The sequence below is a fragment of the Hemitrygon akajei genome, chromosome 5 (assembly GCF_048418815.1).
Source record: "Hemitrygon akajei chromosome 5, sHemAka1.3, whole genome shotgun sequence".
Lineage (NCBI taxonomy): Eukaryota > Metazoa > Chordata > Chondrichthyes > Myliobatiformes > Dasyatidae > Hemitrygon > Hemitrygon akajei.
Genome location: NC_133128.1, coordinates 185,454,857 through 185,472,865, shown reverse-complemented (window position 1 = coordinate 185,472,865; position 18,009 = coordinate 185,454,857). Strand labels below are relative to the sequence as shown.

The 18,009-nt window shown below is 41.2% G+C and overlaps 1 protein-coding gene across 2 annotated transcripts in view; it reads left to right on the top strand.

The window, feature by feature from the left end:
• The window catches only part of slc38a11 (solute carrier family 38 member 11), a 68,400-nt gene that overhangs the window by 16,650 nt on the left and 33,741 nt on the right, over window positions 1-18,009 (top strand). The window lies entirely within an intron of this gene.

Here is an 18,009-nt window from a genome sequence, read left to right as displayed (position 1 = left end):
AGCAGGTGGTGGATGGTCGTATGAGCAGTTGGTGCACATCACAAGTCCTGGTTATGCGACCACTGACGCCAGGCAGACAATCTCTGAAGAACATTGACACTGCCCAGAAGAAGGCATTGGCAAACCTCTTCTGTAGAAACATTTGCCAAGACCAAATGTAGTCAAAGACCATGATTGCCTACATCATATGAAAAGGGTACATAATGAATAGATGAATGAATGTGATCAGTAGTGAGTAATGTTCAAAACATGGATAATTTTTCACTCTACTAAGACAAATCCAAGCTTAAATCAGGAGATGAGGTTATTTTTAAAAAAGCAAACTAATAAATACAATAAATTTCAAAATAGGTAATACTGAAATTATTGAAATGACTCCTTTAGTTTTAGTGGTCAAGGCTTTAATTTTATGATGAATACCTCCTCTGACCCTAACTAGCATTAGATCAAAAGAGAGCACTGTAACTCACTTTGTTTCTATCATTTAATCACATATTCCACACTGAACCAATCTGAGCATGCAACCATGTTTTTTTAAGCTACTTGTGTTTGTGCACTATTTATTGTATTTAACTATCGGATATCCATTTACTGTAACTCGGTTTTTATTATTATGTATTGCAATGTACTGCTGCCATAAAAACAAATTTCACAACAGATGCCGATGATATTAAAGGTGATTCTGACAGGAGGTCAATTTCTTCACTTTCAAGTTATCCAGCTTTATGGTCATTTAAATTGAATACCACCATCTACAGAGTGATTTATTCAGTATATTTAGGTTGATACTTCTCAATCTCTTACATTTCTATCATAAAAACTAACATAGTTCTTATTCGCAGCACACAAAATGCTGGAAAAACTCAGCAGGCCAGATAGCATTTATGGAAAAGAGTAAACAGTTGATGCTTCGGGACGAGATCCTTCATCAGGGCCAGAAACAAGATGTGTTCCTCCAGCATTTTGTGTGTGTTGGGTTTGGATTTCCAGCATCTGCAGCTTTTCTCATATTTATTGTTTTTATTAGTTATATGAACTACAAGATTTTGTACTTCTAAACCAGCATGTTCACCACCCTTGACTTTATCTAAAATTATATATTAAATGACAGTTCTCTTATAAAATCCGGTTCATTACACAACACTCCAGAATTGCCTTCTCCCTGGTAGGCTCCAGTTCAAACTGCTCTAAGAATCCATCTCGGAGGCACTCCACAAACTCCCTTTCTTGGGGTCCAGTACCAACCTGATTTTCCCAGTCCACCTGCATGTTGAAATCCCCCATAACAACTGTAGCATTACCTTTGTGACATGCTAATCTTAACTCTTGATTCAACTTGCACCCTATATCCAGGCTACTACTTGGGGGCCTGTAGATAACTCCCATTAGGGTCTTTTTGCCCTTACAATTTCTCAGTTCTATCCATACTGACTCTACATCTCCTGATTCTATGTCACCCCTCACAAAGGACTGAATTTCATTCCTCACCAGCAGAGCCACCTCACCCCCTCTGCCCACCTGTCTGTCCTTTCGATAGGACGTATACCCTTGAATATTCATTTCCCAGCCCTGGTCCTCTTGCAGCCATGTCTCTGTTATTCCTACAACATCAGACTTACCAATTTCCAAATGAGCCTCAAGCTCATCCACTTTATTTCTTACACTTCGTGCATTCATATATAATACTTTTAATCCATTACTCCCCTCACCTCTCGATTCCTATTGCACTTGGCCATACTCTCTGATCCCTTCCTGAGCTTTCTGCCCGTTAATTCTATTGTCTTTCTTAACCTTTCTTATTCTCTTTTTCCCTTTAACTCCATCTTTATATTTCCAGTTCATCCCCTTCCCCCCGCTACTTAGTTTAAACACATCCGTGTAGGAGTGGCAAACCTGTCTGCCAGAATGCAGGTTCCCCCGCCTGTTAAGGTGCAACCCGTCCCTTTTGTACAATTCATCCCTACCACAAAACAGATCCCAGTGGTCTAAGAATCTAAAACCCTGCTTCCTGCACCAGCTCCTCAGCCACACATTCAGATACCCTATCTCCCTGTTCCTGCCCTCACCAGCACAAGAAACTGGAAGCAAACCAGAGGAAGAAGTGGAGGAAAATTAGATCAGGACACTCAACATAATTCAAACTACGCCTTGAAGTCATACTTAAATATTTCCATTGCAATCAACCATGGACTTTTTTAAATGATGGGAAATGTCTGTGCTGTAACTACAGCCTTCCATTGGGGGGAAGGATGTAGAAAGCTGGAGAAATGGTTAAAGGGAATGTACTAAGAAGTGGTTGTTTCCTCTTGAAAATCCTCAAAAGTGAGACATTTAGAAAAAAATGTTTTAAAGACAATATTACATCAAAAGTCTTAAAAATTATTATTCATTTGTTCCATATTCTGCTGAAATTTGGACCTGATATTTCTGAAATAATAATATTATTCTATGAGATTCAAAATGATTATTTGGAGATAAATTAAAACAGATCGAAGAAAGCGTGTTAGTATTTGAAGGAATTCATTCTAAATCCAGCAGGAGAAATATCAACTTTGATTTTTCTTTCTTGCTTTTTAGTATGATTCAAACAGCACCATTGACCTAAGCTTTTAATTAAGAATGACAGGTTTATGACCAATGGAAAATGGCTGGCCTCCCAATCCCATTTCCTTCAATTGAGTAATTACTGTGAATTTATAGACTGCAATAACTGTTTACCTTGTTTGTATGAAACTATCTGTCAAATGCATGCATGTCATAAACTGGAAGAGAATATACAGGAGGAGCTTTCTCATCCAAAATGTTCAGATCCAGCATCATCTCCAGGATCTCTGGGGGAGGTAACTATGTAAAGAGAAGCTATAAAATTAAACAGCCCAATTTCAATAGCTCAGAAGAAACAGCTCATACTTGTTGGATAAAAGTACAATGCTACTGTTTAATAAGAAATATTTTCACTGGTAAGGGCAAAGATTGAAAGAAGTTTGTATAAATTTCATTGTGAGTTAAGTCTTAGCACATTTCTGTACAGAAACAGTTTTCCATGTATTTTTTTTTCACAAAAAAAAAACATCTGAAAGACTAATGGTTCTCGGAGATATACATGCAAAAGAGATGAGAGTTATCTACCTACAGTATTTCTAATAATCAGTACTTCCAACACTAAACCATCTCAGGAATAAAATGACAAGAATTTCAGTGCTTTCAGTGGGTGACTGGGCTCTGTGAAATAACATTGCTGGAAGGCACATGGCCCTGACCCTACTGCAGATGCTGGAAACCTAGAGCAATGCACACAGTGTTCTGGAGGAGCTCAGCAGGTCAGGGCAGCATCTGGGGACAGGAGTAAACTGTTGACATTTTGAGCCCAGCCCCTTCACCAGTGCCGAAGAAGGGTTTTGGCTGAAAACTTCAACTGGTTACTCCCATCCACAGATGTTGCCTGACCTGCTGAGCTCCTCCAACACATTGTGTGTAATGCCTTCTGTACTCTAGGAGGCAGGGACTTCACCTTCACAAGTAGAAACTTGTTCAAACCTACAGGTAGCATCCCTATTGTGGCAACTGACAGTGATAACTAAGTGTCTATTACTGTGTTCAAGAACACCTCAACATTTCATTGCACAGACATGTGGAGGAAGATGTCAGTGCCAATTTTAAGCCTTACTCTTTTCCTCTTCTTTCTAACTATTAGGTAGCCTGTAATTAGTGCCACAAATAGATAACAGTGAAATTAGCAGTGTGATCATGTAGCAGAAGTACTGCAAGTTAGAAGCAGACAGATTTGAAAAGTGGGAAATGACAAAGTTCAAGGAGTGGCACGAAAGAAGACTCCTTTCAGAACCTTGATAATCTTCATGGCGAGCCTCAGCTCTCTGAGCTTTGACTGCAGACAATGGGTAGCACAATGGTGTAGTGACTAGCACAACGCTTTACAGTACAGTACAGACGACTCAGATTCAATTCCTGACGGAGTTCATACGTTCACCCCCGTGAATGTGTGGGTTTGCTCCTGGTGTTCCGGTTTCATTTTGCAGTCCAAAGACTTACTGGTTAGTAAGTTAATTGGTCATTGTAAGTTGTCCCATGATTAGGCTAGGATTAAATCGGGGGATGGCTAGGTGCCGTGGGTCGGGGGACCGGAAGGGCCGATTCCATGCTCTAGAAATAAATAAATAAATACATACATACATTTATAGAGTCACTATATCTTTGAAAAGGGGAAATGGCACATTGTGGGCAGCTGACAAAAGATATTCTGCCAGGCACATAAGAAGTACTTGGTTGTGGGAACGTTTCAATGATGAGGAAAGTGAATTTGAATGAAGTTATCCCCTTTGGTTCAAGAGCCTGATAGCTGAGGGGTAATAACTGCTCCTGAACCTGGAATCTTGTGTCTACTCTACAGGGCATTTGAAATTCTATGCTTGGTTTTGATCTTTGCTTCTAAGAAAATGTTTTTGTCTTGGAAGCAATACAGTTGGATAGTGTCCTGGGATATCAGGATTGTTCTGAACTGAGAATCTGATGGAAGATCAGACTATACTCTTTGGAATTTAGAAAAATGAAAATTTGCCATACCAAAGTAAGATCTTGAGAAGGATTAATAAATGTAAATACTGAAATGTCATTTTCCTCTTGGATTTGCTGGTGAGAGGGTGAAGATATACATTATTCTTGGCTGTAATGATACAATAAGCGGCCTTAATCACTGAAGCTAAAGCGAACATTCATCTCCCAGGCTTCAGGAAGACTGAAGTCACATCTCATTCAGCCAGCCATGATTCCTCCCCATGGCAATAACCCCATCATTTTTCCCAGTTGTTTTGAAAGCTTTCTTGTTCAAAGGCATTTTGTTACTGACATTGTAAGAATACAAAAGTAAGATACCTTACAACACACACAAAATGCTGGAGGAACTCAGCAGGCCAGGCAGCATCCATGGAAAAAGAGTACAGTCGATGTTTCAGGCCGAGACCCTTCAGCAGGAAGGGTCGAAACATCAACTGTACTCTCTTCCATAGATGTTGCCTGGTCTGCTGAGTTCCTCCAGCATTTTGTGTCTGTTGTTTGGATTTCCAGCATCTGCAGATTTTGTCCTATTCGTGATAAGATAACTGACAGGCAGTTTCCACATATAGTGGCTTTCACATATTGCCACATACTTACCTCTGACAACATTCCATGGATATTTTGATACATGCAGGTGGTAGTGGAATATATAGAAGCTGGAGCCAGCAAGATTGCTGGAAATCCAAAGCAACACACCCAAAATTCTGGAGGAACTAACTTTACAGAGACTCGGATGGCTCAGCGACAGAAATGGTTACTTAGAGTGCCAGGCTTTAGATGTTTCAGAAAGGACGGAGGGAGACAAAAGAGGTGGGGGCATGGCACTGCTGATCAGAGATAGTGTCACGGATGCAGAAAAGGAGGAAGACATGGAGGGATTGTCTATGGAGTCTCTGTGGGTGGAGGTTGGGAACAGGAATGGGTCAATAACGCTACTGGGTGTTTTTTATAGTCCACCCAATAGTAACAGGGACATTGAAGAGCAGATAGGGAGACAGATTCTGGAAAGGTGCAATAATAACAGGGTTGTTGTGGTGGGAATTGTTAATTTCCCAAGTATTGATTGGCATCTCCCTAGAGCAAGGGGTTTAGATGGGGTGGAGTTTGTTAAGTGTGTTCAGGAAGATTTCTTGACACAGTATGTAGATAAGCCTACAAGAGGAGAGACTGGACTTGATCTGGTATTGGGAAATGATCCTGGTCAGGTGTCAGATCTCTCAGTGGGAGAGCATTTTGGAGATAGTGTTCACAATTCTATCTCCTTTGCCATAACATTGGAGAGGGGTAGGAACAGACAAGTTAGGAAAGCGTTTAATTTGAGTAAGGGGAAATATGAGGCTATCAGGCAGGAACTTGGAAGCATAAATTGGAAATAGATGTTCCCAGGGAAATGTACGGAAGAAATGTGGCAAATGTTCATGGGATATTTGCGTGGAGTTTTGCAAAGGTACGTTCCAATGAGACAGGGAAAGGATGGTAAGGTACAGGAACTGTGGTGTACAAGGCTGTTGTAAATCTAGTCAAAAAGAAAAGAAGAGCTTACAAAAGGTTAAAAAAACTAGGTAATGATAGAGATCTAGAAGAGTATAAGGCTAGCAGGAAGGAGCTTAAGAAATTAGGAGAGCCAGAAGGGGCCATGGGAAGACCTTGCCAGACAGGATTAAGGAAAACACCAAGGCATTCTACAAGAATGTGAAGAACAAGGGGATAAGGCTTAAGAGAATAGGACCAGTCAAGTGTGACAGTGGAAAAGTGTGTATGGAACCGGAGGAGATAGCAGAGGTACTTAATGAATACTTTGCGTCAGAGTTCACTATGGAAAAGGATCTTGGTAATTGTAGGGATGACTTACAGCGGATTGAAAAACTTGAACATGCTTACAGAAGGCTAAGTGTGGTTGTAGATGGGTCATATTCTGCATGGAGGTTGGTGACCATTGGTGTGCCTCAGGGATCTGTTCTGTGGCCCCTACTCTGCATGATTTTTATAAATGACGTGTATGAGGAAGTGGACGGTTGGGTTAGTAAATTTACTGATGACACAAAGGTTGGGGGTGTTGTGGATAGTATGGAGGGCTGTCAGAGGTTACGGCGGGACAGAGGTTACTGGGCTGAGAAGTGGCAGATGGATTTCAACCCAGATAAGTGTGAGGTGGTTCATTCTGGTAGGTCAAATATGCTGGCAGAATATAGTATTAATGGTAAGACTCTTGGCAGTGTGGAGGATCAGAGGGATCTTGGGGTCCGAGTCCATAGGACACTCAAAGCTGCTACACAGGTTGACTCTGTGGTTAAGAAGGCATACGATGCATTGGCCTTCATCAATTGTGGGATTGAGTTTAGGAGCCGAGAGGTAATGTTGCAGCTATATAGGACCTTGGTCAGACCCCACTTGGAGTACTGTGCTCAGTTCTGGTTGCCTCACTACAGGAAGGATATGGAAACCATAGAAAGGGAGCAGAGGAGATTTACAAGGATGTTGCCTGGATTGGGGAGCATGCCTTATGAGAATAGGTTGAGTGAACTCAGCCTTTTCTCCTTGGAATGACGGAGGATGAGAGGTGACCTGATAGAGGTGTACAAGACGATGAGAGGCATTGATCATGTGGATAGTCAGAGACTTTTTCCCAGAGCTGAAATGGCTAGCACGAGAGGGCGCAGTTTTAAGGTACAGAGGTGATGTCATGGGTTAATTTTTTATGCAGAGAGTGGTGAGTACGTAGAATGGGCTGCCGGCGATGGTGGTTGAGGCGGAAACAATAGGGTCTTTTAAGAGACTCCTGGATAGGTACATGAAGCTTACATAGAACATAGAACGTAGAATAGTACAGCACATTACAGGCCCTTTGGCCCACAATGTTGTACCGACCTTCAAACCCTGCCTCCCATATAACCCCCCACCTCAAATTCCTCCATATACCTGTCTAGTAGTCTCTTAAACTTCACTAGTGTATCTGCCTCCACCACTGACTCAGGCAGTGCATTCCACGCACCAACCACTCTCTGAGTGAAAAACCTTCCTCTAAGCTTAGTAAAATAGAGGGCTATGGGTAACCCTAGGTAACTTCTAAGGTAAGGACATGTTCAGCACAGCTTTGTGGGCCGAAGGGCCTGTATTGTGCTGTAGTTTTTCTATGTTTCTATGAGCTCAACATGTCTGGCAACATCTATGGAAAAGAGTAAACAGTCGATGTTTTGGGCCGAGACACTTTTTCAGGACTCAAAGGGAAGGGGGAAGATGTTGGAATAAAAAGATGCAGGCAAAGGAAAGAGGCTAATTGAAGGTAATAGGTAGAGCTAGGTGGATGGGAAGATCAAGGGCTGGAGAAGAGAGAATCTGATAGGAATGGACTATGGGAGGAAGGGAAGGAGGAAGAGACCCAGGGGCAATTAATAGGCAGGTGAGAAGAAGTAAAAGGTCATTGGGGAATAGAGGGGGGGGAGGATTTGTTTACCAGAGGGAGAGATTGATATTCATGTTATCAGGTTGGAGTGTACCCTGTTGCTTGTTCCTCCAGTTTCATTGCCTTGAGCTCCAGTGAATGGCCAGACAAGTATTTTGACATTGTAGACATTCTTATCTGCTTACTTCACTGTTATTCTTTTCAGTCTGTGTGTTAGTGCCCTATATTTACAACACCATATTCAGTGGAACGCTGTTTTAACAGCCTCTGAGCTTAAGTAACTATGAGCAGGTCCTGCAGGCAACACAACACTGTAAGATGTGTGGGTATTATGGGCTCTCATCCACACATTGTTTATTCAGGCTAAACAAGAAGATACAAAACCTTCTCTTCCAATTGCATCTCAAGCTGAACATCAAGCTCATATCTTTTCATTGTGAAAAGCAATCTTGATGATAATCTCTGTACATGAGGACAATGTTGGAAGTACAGACTGCATGTGCACTAGTTTTTGTCCTGATCAGAAAACATCATCTGACCTTGTGTTTGAGGGAATAGGTTAAAGTTAGTTCAAATAATGTACCTGTGCGAATGAGGTAACTGATTAAAAAGGGGGAAATGAACCTTGGTTTTTTTTGTTCTGTAAGTTCTGCTTTATTGTATTACACAGTTTGCAGTGATTGTTTTTTGGATTGGCCTTTCAACATGAGTCAGATACATGTCAAAACATGTTTCACAACAACTCACTTTACTCTGCAAAGCTTGTGACTTGAATGATTCCCTGGGGATTTCAAGTGCAGTTCCACAGCTCGATTTCTGATCCTCCTATAAATTGTACAGATCTTCAAGATCTGCAGTGGTCCTTCCTTGAACAGTGGATTTAGCCTCAAATACTCAACGTGCCAGTACATCTATGGACTCTCTGCCTTCAGCAGCACCAACGTCCTCCATCTCAGTTCATTCCAGATTGACAATTTATTTTCGATAACTTTATCTGACATATTCTTCATCTCCATTTCAGGGTCTGGTGCCAGGCAAATAATTTATTCCTCAAGAAGTGTCAGGGGGCAGCAGTGATATATCGTAGTTGCTATTATTCAGGGGAAGGTGCTTGGGAAGATGAAAGGTCTGAAGGTAGATAAGTCACCTGAACCAGATGGACTGCACCCCAACGTTCTGAAAGAGGTCACTGAAGAGATTGTGGAAGTATTAGTAATAATCTTGCAAGAATAACTAGATTCTGGTATGGTTCCTGAGGAATGGAAAATTGCAAATGTCAATCCACTCTTTAAGAAGGGAGAGAGGCAGAATAAATGAAATTGTAGGCCAGTTACCCTGACTTCAGTGGTTGTGGGGGATATTGTGGGAAGGATGAAGTTTCAGTGTATATGGAGGCACATGATAAAATGGGCCAAAGTAGGCATAGTTTCTTTAAAGGGAAATTTTGCCTGACAAATCTGTTGGAATTCCTTGAGGAAAATACAGGCAGGATAGAGAAAGGAGAGTTAGTGGATGTTGTTTACTTGGATTTTCAGTAGGTCTTTGACATTATGCAGCACATGTGGCTGCTTAACAATAGCCCATGGTACTACAGGAAAGACAATAGCCTGGATAGACAATTGGCTGACTGGCAGGAGGCAAAGAGTGGGAGAAAAGGGGGCTTTTCCTGGTTGGCTACTGGTGACTAGTGGTGTTCGACAGTGGTTGGTGTTGGGACGACTTCTCTTCAGGCCATTTGTCATTGATTTGGATGATGGAATTGACGGCTTTGTGGATGATACAAAGATAGGTGTTGGAGCAAGTAGTTTTGAGGAAGCAGGGAGCCTGCAGAATGAATTGGACTGATTGGGAGAATGGGCAAAGTAGTAGCAGATGGAATACAGTGTAGTGAGGTATATGGTCATGTACTTTGATAAGAGGAATAAGGGCATAGACTATTTTCTAAATGGGGAAAAAAAAATCAAAAATCAGAGGTGCGAGGGGACTTGAGAGACCATGTGCAGGATTCCCAAAAAGCTAACTTGCAAGTTAAGTCATGGTAAGGAAGACAAAAGCAATTTTTAGCATTCATTTCGAGAGGACTAGAATATAAATACAAGGATATAATGCTGAGGCTTTGTAAAGCATCGGTTAGACTGCTCGAAGTATTGTGAGCAGTTTTGGGTGCCTTATCTAAGGACAAATGTGCTGACATTGGAGGAGGTCCAGAAGAGGTTAATGAGAATGATTCCTTGAATGAAAGTGTTAATGTATTTGGAGTGCTTGATCACTCTGGGTCTGTACTTGCTGGAATTTAGAAGAATGAGGGGAAATATCATTGAAACCCCTAAAATACTGCAGACAGAGTGCAGAGGAGATTTACAAGGTTGTTGCCTGGATTGGAGAATGTGCCTTATAAGAGTAGGTTGAGTGAACTTGGCCTTTTCTCCTTGGGCGATGGAAGATGAGACATGACCTGATAAAGGTGTGTAAGATGATGAGAGGCATTGATTGCATGGATAGCCTTAGGCTTTTTCCCAGGGCTGAAATGGCTAGCACAAGGGGGGCATAGTTTTGTTGTGTTTGGAAGTAGATACAGGTGGCACGTCAGAGGTAAGTTTTTCACACAGAGTGTGGTGGGTGCATAGAATGCACTGTCCACGATGGTGGTGGATGTGGATACAAAAAGGGTTTTTTAAGAGGTTCTTAGATAAGTACCTGGAGCTTAGGAGAATAGAGAGCAATGCGGTAGGGAAATTCTAGGCAGTTTCTAGAGTAGGTTACATAGTCGGCACAACATTGTGGATGGAAGGGCCTGTGATGTGTTGTAGATTTCTATGTTCTATGTTCTATGAAACCTATCAAATATTGAAAGGCCTAGATCAGGGATCGGCAACCTCTTTGCCTCCGTGGGCTGGATTGTATTAATGAATGGACTGTGAGCCAGATAAATACCATAAAAAACTTGAAATATGGGAATTATCCATTTAAATACATCTAGTTATGTTTTGCCTCAAATTAACGAATAACGCTTACTAGAAAATCATTTGTGCTTAAGGTTCTCTACCCCTGACATAGATAGTGTGGATGTGGAGTGGATGTTTCCTATAGTGGTTGAGTCTAGGATGAGAGGACGTAGCCTCAAAATAGAGGGACGTCCTTTTGGGACAGAGGAGAGGAGGATTTTATGTAGCCAGGGGTAGTGAATTCGTGGAATTCTTTGCCATAGACAGCTGTGGACGACAAGCCATAGAATATTCTTGATTGGTCAGGGTGTCAGGTTATGGGGAGATGGCAGGAGAGAGGGGTTGAGAAGGATAATAAATCGAATATTGAAATGCCTAGATTGAGTGGACATGGAGAGGATGTTTGCTACAGTGGAGGTGTCTAGGACCAGAGGGCACAGCCTCAGAATTGAGGGATGTTCCTTTAGAAAAATGATGAGGGTAGCGAATGCATGGAATTCAATGTCATGGATGGCTGTGAAGGCCAAGTCACTGGGCATATTTGAAGTGAAGGTTCTTGATTACTAAGGGTGTCAAAGGTTACAGGGAGAAGGAATGAGGATGACGTTGAGGGGGATAATAAATCAGACATAATAGAATGGTGCACACAGATGGGCTGAATAGCCTCATTCTGCCCCTATATCTTATGGTTGAATGGTCTAATATGCCCTTGCATATCAACATAACCCTCCCTGACTTTGATTCATGTTCTCCCAGTGAATATTGATGCAAAGTATTTGCTTGAAACCTTGCTCACTTCCTCCTGCTCCGGGTGTAAATTCCCTCCTTCGTCCTAGAGTGGACCTATGTTTTCTCACTTTCTAGACTTTCTGTAGCTACTCACTTGTTTTTGAAATATCTATAAAATGCCCTTGGGATTTTGCTAAATCCCACTTGTTAAGGACAGTCCATGACACATTTTAGCCCTTCTGGTTCATTGTTTGTCCTTTCCTGTTTCCTTTATATTTCTCAAAGCCTTTGTCTACTTCCAGCTGCTTAAATATATACTTTTATTTAAGCTTACATCTTTTCTTGTCATTCAGAGTTTCTAGAACCTTGCCATCCTAGCGTAGTGGTTAGCACAACGCTTTACAGTGCACGTGACCAGGGTTCAATTCCCACTGCTGTCCGTTAGGAGTTTGTACGTTCTCCCTGTGACCGTGTGTGTTCCCTCTGGGTGCTCTGGTCTCCTCCCATAAGCCAAAGAAGGCAGGTTAATTTGTCATGGTAAGTTGTCTTGTGATTAGGCTAGAGTTAAATCAGGGGATGCTGGGTGGCAGCTCAAAGGGCCAAAAGGACCTATTCTGCCCAGTATCTCAATAAATAAATAAAAATCTTAACATCATTTCTAGCCATTGAGCACCCTGGGGAATTCAGAAAAAACTAGTGATTAGGGAAATGAAGGAAAGAAAGAAGAAATCCTGTTACAAGTGACAATAGATGATGTTCAAGGATGAACCCATGAACACTACCTTACTTTTTTTTGTTTTATATTATTTCTGTTTCTGCACTATTTTTAATTTAACTATTTAATTTACATATATATACTTACTGTAATGATTTTCTGATTTACTAATTTATTTATTGTTATTTTTTTCTCTCTATATTACAAGACCATAATATATAGGAGCAGAATTAGGCCATTTGGCCCATCAAATCTGCTCCGCCATTTCATCATGGCTGATCCATTTCCCTCTCAGCCCCAGTCTCCTGCCTTCCCCCCATATCCTTTCATGTCCGGACTAATCGAGATACTTTATTGATTCCCAAAGGAAATTAGTGTCACAGTAGCATTAAAAGTGGACAGATATACAAATATTAGAAGAGAAGTAAGAAAGAATTTTTAAAAAGTTACGTCTAACAGTCTAACAGGAGGGAGAGTCATTACTTCCTCGGCTATAAATTGACTCATTATAGAGCCCAATAGCCGGGGTTAAGAATGACCTCGTAGCGCTCTTTGGAGCAGCGCAGTTGTCTTAGTCAATTACTAAAAGTGCTCCTCTGTTCAGCCAAGGTGGCATGCAGAGGGTGAGAAACATTGTCCAGAATTGCCAGGATTTTCCATAGGGTCCTTTGTTCTACCACGGCCTCCAATGTGTCCAGTTTGACTCCTATAACAGAGCCAGCCTTTCTACTCAGTTTATAGACCCTGTTGGCATCACCCATGTTGATGACATCGCCCCAGCATGCTACCACCTAGTAGGTTGTACTGGTGACAACAGACTGGTAGAACATCATATATTGCAATGTACTGCTGCCGCTAAGTTAACAAATTTCACAACCTATATTTTGATCCTGTTTCTGACCTGCAGAAGCTGAAAATGGAAATATCAGACCTCTTTGGATGACCAAACAAACTTGACGGTTGACTTTATCTTTAATGGGTTCGATTGGGTTTCTTTGTTGTGTGGCTGCCTGTAAGGAGACGAATCTCAAGGTGTATATAGCATACACACTTTGATGATAAATGTATTTTGAACTTTGTGTGTTTGTAAATCCCTTACACTGGTCCACTCCTCAATCACCCAAATGTTTCCTCAGCTTCCTTCTATTCAATGCAGGACATGTAGCAGTTTTTCACCCTTGCTGTCAGTCTCCCCACCTAAATTCTCCCAATGCTCATTACAAATATTACTGTCACTCAACATACCTCTAGCCAACTGGTGGTATAGTGGTATCTGCACCATACCTTAAGTCAAGAGGTCCCAGGTTCAAATCCAGCCGGCTCCTTGCACGCTTTCCATCAATGTTGGGTTGGGAGTCGAGCTAGCAACTCAGCTTGTAAAAAAAAACAGAAATGCTAAAGAAATGGCAAGGTTACTGCGCAATGCACCGCAAGGCGTGGAAAGAAACAACAACATACCTTTGCAAGCAACCATATCATCACCACGAGTAGTAGGTCGACGGCTGGCTTATTATTACACTCTGGAGATCTGCCTTTGAGTGTGCCAGGATTAGTTTAAGTAAAATGGAAATAAATTTAATCCAATGTGGGAGTTGCTTGCTTTGTATCTATGTGACAATATTGGAGTTAAATCTGGAGACAAAATAGAATGAACTGGAGTAGCTTGGCAGCGCACAAGTGCTGCATTTCTTAGTCATACTAACAAAAACTAACAAAACAGTCATACTAACAAAAAAATGAAGCAGTGGGAGTAGACGTTGTTACAATTATGCCCAAGGGCCCAGCAGAATTGATGGAGCTAAACCTTCAGGTTTCAGTTCCTAATTTAAACCATGAAAGGATGATTAAGAATTTAAAATGTTACATGTCAGCAACTCTGTTAAGTGGGAGGGTGGAAAATGCTAATCTTTTCAATGTCTAAGTGCTCTACATCACAATAACATTTCAGAAGAGGCTCAAGCAGTCTTTACAATCTTTGCATTTTCTGAATAGCATTAATTATGAAAGACATTTAGTCGCAAGTTCTGACATTTACACATTCAACTTTGCTTTCAGTCTTTTGCTCATAGATGAAATCAGCCTAGATACACAGTGATAGAAACTACTCTCACTAATAAATATTGTGTGGATTACTCACAAATTATAAAACATTTCACAGAAAAAGTTATATAACTATAGAAAAGCTAGCTAATGTGCTATTCTATAAAACATTCATTAGAACATTAGAAAGTTTTTGACAAGAACATGTCATTTGGCCCAACAAAGCTTGCCAAGATCTTATTCACATGGTGTATTGAAATAACTATAGAGTTTAGATTTGAAAGTCTCTAAGGTACTACTCTCAACTACACAACTAGATAGTTTGTTTCATGTGTCTACAACTCACTGTGTGAAGAAATGCTTCCTGATGTTACTCTGAACTCTCCCCTTAACCAGTCTCCACCTTTGACCCCATGTCCTCATTGATGGATTCATTTTGAAGTAGCAGATGGCATCCAATTTTCTTATACCCTTAAAGATTTTGAACACTTCTATCATGTTTCTTCTCATTCTACATCTACTTAGGCTAAAACAATTTAATTTTTGCAGTCTTTCTTCATAGCCCATACCCTACAGAACTGGAATGAGTCTCGTCGCCCTTCTCTGAACTCCCTCCAGTGCCTCCACATCCCTTACACAATATGGAGACCAAAATTGTACTCAGTACTCAAGATATGGTCTCACAAGTGCATTATATAACTTAAGGAGCACGCCTCTAGACTTGAACTCCTCTGAGCGCATTACATAACCTTCCTAATCGCTTCTAGGCATTGTCTAGATTTTGATAGTAACACTTTTACCAGGATGCGTAAATCTTTCTCATACAGTGCACTTTCAAACTCAAGACCCCCCATTGATAATTTATACCTAATATTTCTACTTCCTATATATAATATTTTACACTTGCTCACGTTAAATTTCAAATGCCATTGATCTGCCCACATCAGTCCCACTAAAAGTTAAGTGAACTGCCTATCACTGATGACCTGCTTGATCTGTGGACCAACAAAAATGCCTTCCTTCATCTTCGCATCAGTTATTCTGACTTGAAAAATGAATTGAAATAACAAATCTAGGCAATTTAAAAAAAAGATATGTGATAGTGAAATTCCATGGTGATTTTCATGATCAGCAGGCCAAAATAAAAAAAAATACACCCAGAATTATTCAGGGAGCAAAATCATTGTGTCCAGTGTAATGAAGTGTATCTGACCAACAGAGTCCTACAAAATAAAGATTTATAGTGTCACCTGCAATCCATAAGACCGTAACTATAGGAGCAGGAGTAGACCATTCGCCATTCAATCATGGGCTGATCCAATTCTTCTAGTCATCCCCACTCCCCCTGCCTTCTCCCCATATCCTTTGATGCCCTGGCTAATCAAGACCAATTCTATCTCTGCCTTAAATGCACCCAATGACTTGGCTTCTACAGCAGCTCGTGGTAACAAATTCCACAGATTTACCACCCTCTGGCTAAAGTAATTTCTCCACATCTCTGTTCTAAATGGACGTCCTTCAATCCTGAAGTCGTGACCTCTTGTCCTAGACTCCCCTACCATGGGAAATAACTTTGCCATATCTAATTTGTTCAGGCCTTTTAACATTTGAAATGTTTCTATGAGATCCTCCTTCATTCTACTGAACTCCAGGGAATACAGCCCAAGAGCTGCCAGATGTTCCTCCTACAGTAACCCTTTCATTCCTGGAATTATTCTCATGAATCTTCTCTGAACCCTCTCCAATGTCAGTATATCCTTTCTAAAATAAGGAGCCCAAAACTGCACACAATACTCCAAGTGTGGTCTCACGAGTGCCTTATAGAGCCTCAAGATCATATCCCTGCTCTTATATTCTGTATCTCTAGAAATGAATGCCAACATTGCATTTGCCTTCTTTGCGATCGACTCAACCTGGATGTTAACCTTTAGGGTATCTTACACATGGACTCCCAAGTCCCTTTGTATCTCTGCATTTTGAATTCTCTCCCCATCTAAATAATAGTCTATCCATTTATTTCTTCCACCAAAGTGCATAACCATGCACTTTCCAACATTGTATTTCATTTGCCACTTCTTTGCCCATTCCCCTAAACTATCTAGGTCTCTCTGCAGGCTCTCTGTTTCCTCAAGACTACCCGCTCCTCCACCTATCTTTGTATCATCAGCAAACTTAGCCGCAAATCCTTTTATCCCATAGTCCAAATCATTAACATACATTGTAACAAGCACCCCTGTGGAACTCCACTGGTAACCGGCAGCCAGCCAGAATAGGATCCCTTTATTCCCACTCTCTGTTTTCTGCCAATCAACCAATGCTCCACCCATGCTAGTAACTCCCCTGTAATTCCATGGGCTCTTATCTTGCTAAGCAGCCTCATGTGTGGCACCTTGTCAAAGGCCTTCTGAAAATCCAAGTACACCACATCTACTACATCTCCTTTGTCTACCCTTCTTGTAATTTCCTCAAACAATTGCAGTGGATTATTCAGGCAGGATTTTCCTTTCAGGAAACCATACTGGGTTTGGCCTACCTTGTCAGGTGCCTCCAGGTACTCCATAATCTCATCCCTAACTATCAATTCCAACAATTTCCCAACCACTGATGTCAGGCTCACGGGTCTATAGTTTCCTTTCTGCTGCCTCCCACCCTTCTTAAATAGTGGAGTAACATTTGCAATTTTCTGGTCATCCAATACAATGCCAGAATCCATCAATTCTTGAAAGATCATTGTTAATGCCTCCACAATCTCTCCAGCTACTTCCTTGAAAACCCAAGGGTGCATTCCTTTGGGTCCAGGAGGTGTACCCACCCTCAGACCATTAAGCTTCCTGAGCACCTTCTCAGTTGTAATTTTCACTGCACCTGCTTCACTTCCCCGACACTCTTGAATGTCCGATATACTACAGATGTCTTCCACTGTGAAGAATGATGCAAAATACACATTCAGTTCCTCTGCCATCTCTGCGTCTCTCATTACAATATCTCCAGCGTCATTTTCTATTGGTCCTATATCTACCCTTAACTCTTTATTACCCTTTATATACTTAAAACTATGTATTTTCTTTGATATTAGTTGCCAGCTTCCTTTCATAATTCATCTTTTCCTTCCTAATGACCTTTCTAGTTTCCTTCTGCAAGTTTTAAATAACTTTCCAATCCTCTGTCTTTCCACTAGCTTTGGCTTCCTTCTGTGCCCTGTGTTTTTGCTTTTACTTTGACTCTGACTTCACTTGTCAACCACGGTAGTGTCCTTCCATTCGAAAATGTCTTCTTATTTGGAATACATCTGTCTTGCACTTCCCTCATTTTTCGCAGTAACTCCACCATTGCTGCTCTGCTGTCCTTCCTGCTAGTTTCCCTTTCCAGTCAACTTTTGCCAGTTCCCCTCTCAAGCCATTGTAATTTCCTTTTTTGCACTGAAATACCGACACATTGGAATTTAGTTTCTCCTTCTCATATTTCAAAGTGAACTCGATCATATTGTGATCATTGTTCTCTAAGGGTTCCTTAACCTTAAGCTCTCTTATAACCTCCGGATCATTGCACAACAACCAATCTAGCACAGTCGATCCCCTAGTGGGCTCAACAACAAGCTCTTCTAA